General features: G+C 45.8%; 1 long non-coding RNA gene across 1 annotated transcript; it reads right to left on the bottom strand.

Moving 5' to 3' along the window:
* Window positions 1-7,995: 7,995 nt before the first annotated feature.
* LOC147602288 (uncharacterized) lies at window positions 7,996-9,590 on the bottom strand. The gene is made up of 3 exons (XR_015257653.1): window positions 9,466-9,590; window positions 9,114-9,356; window positions 7,996-8,382 (listed from the first exon to the last, which is right to left on the bottom strand). It is a non-coding gene; the product is annotated as an uncharacterized LOC147602288 (long non-coding RNA).
* Window positions 9,591-9,831: the final 241 nt, after the last annotated feature.

Here is a 9,831-nt window from a genome sequence, read left to right as displayed (position 1 = left end):
ATAAACTGTAACAAGAACCAATAGTTTCAAACTGTAAAGACAGGAAAATTTGAATAAATAAGTAAGTTAACAATGAAGATTATTAATTTCTGGCATGCGGTGGGCATGTTTTGGGTTCAGCATACCTCACTGCGCTCAGATGAGGGACTGGTGACTCTACTGTAGGACCTGATTTCATCAGAGGCAACACAGTGGGCTCAGTGTAAAGATTGGCCAAGTAATAACTGAGAGTCCAAATTACTGAAAATGTCATTTTGGGTGATCTTACGGATCTTCTGGACTTTAAAAGTCATTAAGTAAAAAACTAAATGCCAAGTTAAGGTGTCTGAAAATCAAGATACATTATGTGACAATCTTCACTTACGAGTACAAGGGCTAATACTACACACCATTACTGAGTTATAACAGCACACCTTCCTCCCTTTTTCCCTTCTTGCTGAAATGACACTTAGAGGGATTCATAAACTGACCCATGTATTAAAAGCCTAAAGTTTTGGCCACATTAGCCATAGAAAGACTATCACAAAGGTCAGAGTGAACATTGCAAGAATGCCCATATTAGAACATAACTTCTCTGTTGTAACAAATCATAATGCTGCAGCTCACAAGAGCAATAAAACTGCAGTGCTTACAAATCACTGCATAAAACTGTGATTTTTTTTTTTTTTGTCATTATAGTAAGGCTAGGAATATTTGGGTCCAAACCGACTAAAACAATTCTTTGTTTAAATAGGAAGGAAGCTTGGGAAAAAAAAAATTGAGGAAAGCTGGATACACTGCGCTTGGAGAGAGAGCATTATAAGTCACTAATGACAATGTATTATTTTGAATGAGGGGAGGAAAGGGAAAAGAGTGACATAGCAAAGAGATGTTTTAACAATAACACTTTGGAAGTTTTATGAATAGACTCCCAGCCTTTCCTGCAAAACACTGAGGCAGAAGGGCCCTACGGAGGACTACATTCATTTCACAAAAATAAATAGCATCAAGGCATTGTTTTAACCAAACAGGATTAGTGCTGCTGTGTCATACTTCAGGCAAACACAGTGGTGATGCCTCACAACAGAAAGAAGTGAAGCACAATGGAGGAGAGATAGTAAGAGGGAGCTTCATTCAGTCCTTCCGGATCCTTCTCATTTTGATTAACAGGTTTTCCTTTATTTTGGAGTGGTGAAGGAAAGAGTTTTAGTTAGTACTATTTTCTTAACGTGGCAGGTGTGCTGCAGAATTTGCACAGTAAGTCTATCCTACCCTGACACAGCACACAGTGTGTGTGGCACATCCAACATGTGGTACCCTAGATAAGGTGCGGAGCCACACAATAGTAGAGATGAATGGTACTTGCAGAAATAATGAGCTACATTTCCATATGCATGTAAACACCTCGGTCATCAGTATGCCTTTGCCATTGACCGGCTAGACCAATGTTAGTTAAATAGACAAGCTTCTCCTGCTCCTTTTCATAAGCCAGGAGGATTAAACTGTGTAGTCTCTGGGCCATTACAAACATGCAAAACCTTACAGACTAGACCAACAATTTACAAACAGAAGCTCTGTTACGTGTATATAGGTAACTTCCTTGGCTGAAATACTGTCAGCTTCCAGGAATTACAGACCCACATTGCTGTAAAAAAAAAAAAAAAAAAGGGACAAAATGTGAAACGGAAATCATTTGCATTGAACTTGCAGCCTGTGTTTACTCACATCCAGTAACCCACAACGCACACTCCAGTATGAGCTGCACAGTGTCCAGGCTTCAGCAAAGATCTGAATTTTCAAGGTGCGAGAAGCCAAAGCAAGGTGATATTTATAATCAGCAATACGGTCCTAGGCTATGCATTATGTGCTACTATGCCCTTTAAAATAAACAAGGGGCCATAGGGGAAGAGTTTGAGGAAAGCAGTTCATTTGTTTTCACCACAGCTCACAAGTAGTGCTGGAGAGCAGCAAAGCAAAAGCATCCCTTGGAGCGGCACAGAAAGCTCATTGTAAGGCAAGCACGAGTGACTCAGGGCACTGGAATGGGATGTGGCACCTTTCACCTCCAGGTCACTGGTTTCCATCCATTTTCAGTTAGCTGGGACTAGAAGTTATTACCATCAGAGGGGTGTTCAGTGAAACGAGTCGGTTGTCTCGGCAGAGCCTGGAAGGGACAGCTGCCCAGATCACACAGACCAGCCCCGCAGTTATTACCCAACATATACTGTTCTCCAAGGCTCCAGCCATGGCGGTTCAATAACCACCGAAATGGCCTGAAGCTCTGAGGGCCACCAGGCATACACTGCTGCCTTCTGTTTCACACAATGACAGGCAATGTTTACCCTTGAGAAAAAGACAAAGACCTTCTCATGTCCCCTTTGTTCCTCAGTTCTTTCTTCCCTTAGAAAGATTTGCAGGAAATGTTGTCCACACTTTTCTGTAATTTTTCCACTTTTGCCAAGCCCAACCATTGAAAAGTGATTGGCCATGCCACAAAAATCATGAGCGTCAAAAAGCATATTCCATTTTTTATTGTTCAGTTCTCTTTTGATTTTTGCATTTGGTTCGTATTTTCAACTTCTTTTTCTTTCTTTCTTTTTTTTCCTTCTTTAAGGAATTTTGAGATATTCATACTCAAACGGATTCAGAAGCACAGACTTCAAGGAATACTTCAGACATTGTGATTATTTCTTCACAAAAAAAAAAAAAGAGAAGCTGGCAACACTGTACGCTAGTGGTGATTTAACATGCTGATACTCGCATTCCAAGCACAGCGCAAATGTCAGTAACTGGCTCCCAGCGGAGCTCAGAGGAGGTTAATAAGACGGAGAATCGACTATAACACGCTTGGTTCAGGGCCAGAGAGATGAATATTGGGCCTTTGTCTATTGCAACTCTCACAAAAAGCCCTGTGAAGAAATTAAGATTCTCTGGTACAAGCTTGACAAAGCTGCGGTCCCAGTTGCTTCTTACGTCTCCCTGCAGATGCAGCTGGAGGCCACATCCTTGTGTTCTCTTACAGGGCATAAAGATCCCTCGACCATTTCACAAAAAATATTTTGCACTTTTTGTTTTGACTCTGAAAGCTAATTCTCCCCTTCGTGCCATTATCCACTCTACAAGAGGATTCGTATAAAAGATTGTGACAAAGAACACTGTGTCTCCATAATATTAATTTCTTCTTGCATTTTCCCATATGCCATTTAATTTATTTGCCCATTATCTGCTTCCTCCATGTCCTTGTGTTTCCTGCACTTCCAGGCTGCCCACTGCAGCTTCCCAGTGCTGCTGGCCACCAGCCAGGACCACAGCAACCAGCTAAATCCATCACTTTGGTAGTTTAATCACACCCTTCCTCTAGTTTTCCCCCTTATACCAAGGAAATGGCCTGCAATTCTCATAGACTACACACTCTGGAATGAAAACCAAATCACTGCTCAGTCGAGCCGTAACAGGCCAGCACTGGACCTTCCCACATGCCAGCGAGGCATCACAGGACACTGCAGCAACTTGCCAGGGTAGCAAACCCTCTCCAGCTCATCTCATAGTCCAAGGTCCCATCTCAGCTCTCCTTTGATTTCACATTTTTCACTGGAAGCTTTGTCTGACATCAGAGTAGGCAAAAATATTTTACCTCCCTTTTGACTCCAGAGACATACACCAGGCTGGAACTAGAAAATGTTTTGGCCACCGGATCCTAGGAATGGATATCATAGTCTAAAATCCCTGCACAGTGTTAAGCATTTAGAAATTTAGTTTTGTAATATGCAACACGTGGCAGCGAAAAGCAAGGAGTGAAAAGAAGTATGTGAATTTTTCTGCCACCCTCCAAGAGATGCCGGTGCAGAAGAAAGGTTTCTCACAGAAAGTCTACAAATATGCTTGGATACCTGTTACTGCTTTATATACATGTATCTTTACTTTTTAAAACACATCTTAATGAGGAGATGCTATCATTCACCTTTAAGCTCCCTGTGCATCATCAAGTCAAATGGCATTCAGAAGAGCACCCGGTACTTCAGAAGACATACCTTAGCCACCATCTTATGCCCTCCGTTGGGTAAAGTGGAAGAACAAAGACAATATTTAACCCTTTTGAAACAGGGCATGCACAAAGGCAGGAATGAAAGATTCACAGGATCAGAAAGAGCATATATCATCACTAAATTCGCCACCATAACACACGAAGAACCAAATGTTATGGGCTCTGATCCTGGCTCCCAGGATTCTGGGTGCGTTTGCTGATAGTGATTGGAGATGATAATGGAAACAAACATCTAAGGCATTATATGGATTGTTTTTTTAATAGATCACACTCAGAAAGTTAAGGGTCTACAGTGAAATTTAAGTCTTATGTGTCTGAGACACAATCAGTAATAGGCCTTGTATTTATCACTGTATTACACATGAAATATGCATTAATGGGTGTTTATGTGCTCTCTAGAGGCTTGAACAAGCATCTGAGCCAAAGTTGCTAGGATCAGTGAATTTTCAGTGCAGTACCCTGTTTAAAATAATTATTTCAGGGTGATGCAAGACTGTGGGTTTTTTTTTTCCTGGCCTTTCTAATAAATGCAAAGAACTAGATCTCTAAGGGACTTAGATAATGCTCAAAAAGTTGAGGTACTGTTAGTGACATTCTCCTGGGATGCAGGACACTTTGGTATAACTCTTTCTGCTGCCTCACAGCTGAATTAGGGCAAGCAAATCCCATTAATCTGAATAAAACAAAGAAAAAAAGGCAAGCTAAAATATAGGCCCATTCTTGGAGTTTAGCTTCTTCTTACTTAGTTTGACCTGAACTGCTTTGTCTTTTAAGATCTACTTATTGTTTGTAATAATAGTTAAATTTTTTTAATTGTACTAGAACTGCTTGAAGCTATATTCCTGCTTCTAATAAAATAAAGCTTTAAATATCGCAGATTATTTTCTCCACTCTGTCTGACATGAGCTATAATCCGGGTTTTTTTCCTCCCTTTCATGAACACCATCTGTTTGTGACCATTAAAATCCATTTTCTATGCTGGAGGGATGGGAATTCAGAGGGATGTGTTCAGCCACTGCCCAAACAGTACTGTCATTCCTAAGGGATCCATTACAGTCTGACACACCCAAGTATTTATGAGCCATAAACCGCCTGCCTAAAATGGCGATTCATCACCCCGTGCATGGGAGACACAGACAATGACAGAGCGTGTTGTAGCTGCGAAAGAAGCGGGGGTGGTGGGTTTTAAGAAGATTTTTTGAACCAGCAGTGTTATATAGCATCGGGTTTTTTTCCCATTATGGCACCTCGTTTCCAAGCCATTTGCTCCGACAGTTCTCACAGCCAATTTTAAATTAACAGATGTCTTGGAACTGGACCCCAAACGAGACAGCTACAAGGTCACCGCTTCTTCGCAGCATTGTCTTCTCTGGACTCAGCACTCACTTGGTGTCAAAGCAGAACGTCCTGCTGCTTGTCTTGGTGCAACACTCCCTTTAGGGCTGGTTGAGGGACAGGGTCCAGCTCCCGCACCGGCGTGACCGAGCATCCTTATCACATCCAGTCACAATGAGAGCAAACAGTCACATGAATGAGATCCCTACAGACATTTTTGCCCATTAGCTCTGAGGCAGATTGTACACCCCCCTGCCCCCACCCCAAAAATGACGTTGTTAGAAAACTGATTAGAGAAGCAACACTGTCTCTGAAGAAGTCAGACAAGGCAGCAAATGGGGCTTTTCAGCTGAGATTTAATACAGAAGACAGATACATTCAAGACTTCTGCTCCATATGGCAGGTGGAGCATATCACATAGTTCTCACACCCACATAAGAAACTGCATAAGGGAACAAAGAAAAGGAGATACAAATGCTGGTAAGAAAATATAAGAAGTGCAAAGACTCTCTTGTATGATACCTGGCTCTGAATGCTTCTGAAGCTTTGTGAACTGAACAGACTACTGTAAAATTTAGATGGAATTTATATACCAACACCCAAAAAATCACATCCACTGTAGAAGCCATTTTATTTTTATACTTGCCAGCCTAATATTCTAGCACTGTGCACGCCCAGATAAGCAACCGCCTTGGCTAAGCTGTGCTTCTCAGCGCTTACCACCCTTTGCAGACTTACAAACGAGTCCTGCTGTTTACGTTCCCCAGGGGACCCAAGCTGACAGGCATGCTCAGCAAACACCAGCACACATCGACAGCATTTTATTAAGCAGAAGGCACCATAGACACAATTCTGTTTCATTAAAAGGAAAATAAAAAAAAAAACCTGGGAAAATTAAGGACAAGCTGGAGTAGGAGATCTTAATTGTGGTCCCAGATTTAATAACTGCTGTGCATTGAATAAGGCATCAAACGACAGACACACAGGCACACTTGAGACTGAAACTTCGGTCCCTACACCCTTGCTAAGTGTTTTCACCAGAGTATTACAGAGCCTGAACTACAAAGCCTGTTCCCACGCGTTCCTCCTCTCTGAGCCTTCAACTGCTTTTTTCCACAGCGGGACAGCCTCAGCAGCATCCCCAGCCTCCCGGCGGCAGCCTGGGCGTTTCCCCTTAGGCCCCAGCTCTCCCATTTTCCAGGCAAGTTCTCCCAGGCAAGTAGGGAGATGCTGTATAAAAAACTACCATTACCTCTGGTTACTTTGAAAATAAATGCCTGGTTTTATCACTTGCGTCCAGGGGGATGACTTTAATCCCCTGCTGAGCCTGGTTTTGGTCTGAGTATCCTGCAGGATAGTAAATTGGTGATAGGTGCCTATACTTCATCGTGTCTGTCTGCTAACATTCATGTGCTTTTCCATTTAATGAGCAGTTCTGATTGCCATCTCTAAGCACCTGTCCTGTTACCTGTATGTGCAATTTAGGTGCCTAATTCATACTGATAAATCCCAGGCCCAAAAACAGGGGCCTAAGATGATCACCATTCTTCAGCATGGTAGCTGATCTGCCCTCTGGCCCTCTACACCTTAGGGACAAATAATCATAGTATCATAGAATAGTTTGGGTCAGAAGGGATCTTTAAAAGTCAGACACTTAGTAAGATGCCATTGAAATAGGAGCATCCTAAACGCCAAGAAAAAGGGGACAAAGACAAAGCACATAAGGCTCCTTAAGCAGATTAGAGGAAAAAAAATACTTGCTGGCCTGCTGCACTCAGTTTATACCTTTCACTCGGTACCATTTTGCCACACTTACAAGAAACATGGGTCAGAGAGCAGCTTATGCATTTTACATACACAGAATTGTTGAAAAAATTGTCTTAGAAATTTTCTCCCTTTTCTTGGGTTATAGCTTATGGACTAAGTAATAATTGCAAACCTCTGCAGTAGCTGAGTATTTCTTTCATCCATATTACATCAGATTAAAAAGATACATGCAAGTGAGCCTTAGTAAAGAAGGGCAATGCATTCTTTGGTTTCACCCAAACGCTGCAAGCTCTCCGATTTTCACTGCTGCACTAAGCAAAGGAAGAGGAAATAGGATCAACTTACACACTTATTGCTTTCTTTGTTTCAGATATTTAGAGGTGTGGGGGATTAACCCAGCTATTAATGAGGCTGCTGAGCTTAGATAATGGGGAAAATATTACAGTGTGTGTGCTAATCTTAACAAATGCTATTAAAGGGCAGAGTGTAAATATACTGATAAAAGAGTCGGCAGTTACAAAAAAAAAAACCAACAAAAAACCAAACCTGCCACCTCACAAAACATGCAAACTATTTGCTTTCAGGGGCTTTAGGCCAAAGATGGAAACTAAAGTCTGAAGGAATTCGCATCAAAGATTGTGCCTTTTCTTGGCATACTGGGTACTGAGACATACGGAAATTCTCGTACTCGGGGAAAGGCGGCGGCTTGCAAAGCTTGTGGCTGGCTGTTTTTTGGACGGCTGACAATGAATGACCGCGCGGAGAAGGCACTATGACGGCAGGCAGCGATGGCTGTCGAGCTCTCCTCGCCGCAGCGGCTGCTGAGGTACCGGTTCCAGGACAGAGCGAACCACTGGACACTGTCCTGAGTGGGATACCCCTCCTCGGCGACAACAGCCGGGGCTCTCGGGGGGATGTCTACTGGATTCTATGCATTATCGATAAATAAAAAGGGAGACGGTTCACTGCAGAAAAACGGCTTCTTTTTATTGCGCGGCTGTGATTTCCCTTCCGCCGCTTCCCACCCGGCACGGACACGTACGTCTGCACATGCGTGGGCACACACAGCCGTGTATGTAGTTCTCCGCAGGGTGTTTACACGCGCGAATGTTGCAGGGTCGCCCTCCTCCCAAGATGTCCCCGGACGTGGTACAGCTGCTGCCGGGGGAGGGGGGCGGCCGGTCCCCCTTCCCCTCTACCCCGCAAGCACCGTCTCCTTTCTCTCCCTCCGAGTCCACGACGCCACAATGACAAAGCTACAGAGCAAAACACGTCCCCCTGCAGGGGAGCGCCCCTCCCCTCCGAAACACCCCGCGCCCCTCCCTCCCCCCCTCCTCCGGGATCCCGCCTCCTCCCCCGGACGCAGGGGCGAGCTGCCTTTGTCAAGGGCTCCCGGGGGCGCCCTGCCCACCCTTCCTTGACCCGCCTCCACGCCCGGCCCGGAGAGGGGGAGGGACCCCAGAGGGTTTCATCGCGCCCCCGCGGCCCGCCCCAGCCCGGACCCGGCCCTCGGGACGGCCCCACGGAGACCCCGCCCCCCCGGGCTGGGCGCGACCGGAACCCCCGGCGACTCCGCGCCCTTGGGCGCCACCTGCTGGCCGGCGGCGGCGCACCGCTGGTCCAGAGCAGGGCGGGGCCCAGGCGGGGGCGGGGGGGGCAGGCCTCTCTTTCGAGGAAAAGTCGCTTCCCGAAGCATTTCCGAGCTCTGGTTTGGGTTTTTCTTCCCGTTTCCTGTTATCTCAGCAGGGCTCTGCAGCCCTGTCGCGTCCCCGGCCTGCGCACCCCGGGGCGGTGGCGGCTCCCGGCCGAGAGGAGCGGGGAAGGGGGAGGGGAGTGGCAGCCTGCCCGGGCCCTGGGATAAGGGTAGGTGGTCCCCGGGATCTGTACCGCAGGCTGCTGGAGGAGGGGAAACCGCCTCCAACGGGAATTTTTTTTTCGAAAAGGAAGACTGTTTCCCCCCATTTTTTGTGTAATCTGTAATCTGTACCTCTCATTGGAGGTGGAGGGCATCAGGTAAGGACCACAGGCTGCACTGGTCACCCATACAGACTCACTGGAATCAGCTACGCTGAGCTTTGTCCAGACGATTTGCATAGCTTTAGATAGACAAGCTGCCCCTTCCAGGAGGATGTTGAAACGACAGGGGATCCGGCCTGAGCTTCACATCCCAAGCTGTCAGCAAAAGCTGCTTTTCCTTCCCAGACATTTCCTCTGGAGTCGCTGAGAAACCCTGAACAAAGAGCACCAAGGTGCTGTGAAACACCTCTGTCCTTTGCAAATAAAAACATCTCCAAAAAGAGCCTGAGCTTCAGCTCAGAATCTCGGCTCTGAATACTCACTTCTTGCTTTGCTATTTGTGCCGCAAAACATCCTTGCTTTCAGAAAGCAGGAGCTGCCACCACCTTCCTGCTGGGAAGAGCCGGTGGGCTGAGCATTACATCCTGGTGCCACTTCAGCAGGGGACCTAGGAAGGCCTGGGGCAACTCTCCCCAGCTGAGCAAACACAGGAACCTCCTCTTGCTAAGGGAAAACGGGAAAATCAGGAGGAGAGCCTTTCCCATGCCCTTCCCTTGCTGTATGGCTGGCTGGTGATGAAGACAAGCTTTGCACATACGTGCAGCTGTGAACAGGAGCAGGGAAGCAATTCTCTGTGCAGCCACGTATGACAAGGACACTAGCAAAACCATCCCTTAAATTACACAGAT

Source organism: Chlamydotis macqueenii, chromosome 1, assembly GCF_036417535.1.
Source record: "Chlamydotis macqueenii isolate bChlMac1 chromosome 1, bChlMac1.mat, whole genome shotgun sequence".
Classification (NCBI taxonomy): Eukaryota; Metazoa; Chordata; class Aves; order Otidiformes; family Otididae; genus Chlamydotis; species Chlamydotis macqueenii.
Note: the sequence above shows the minus strand (reverse complement) of the source record. Positions and strands in the feature narration are given on the sequence as shown.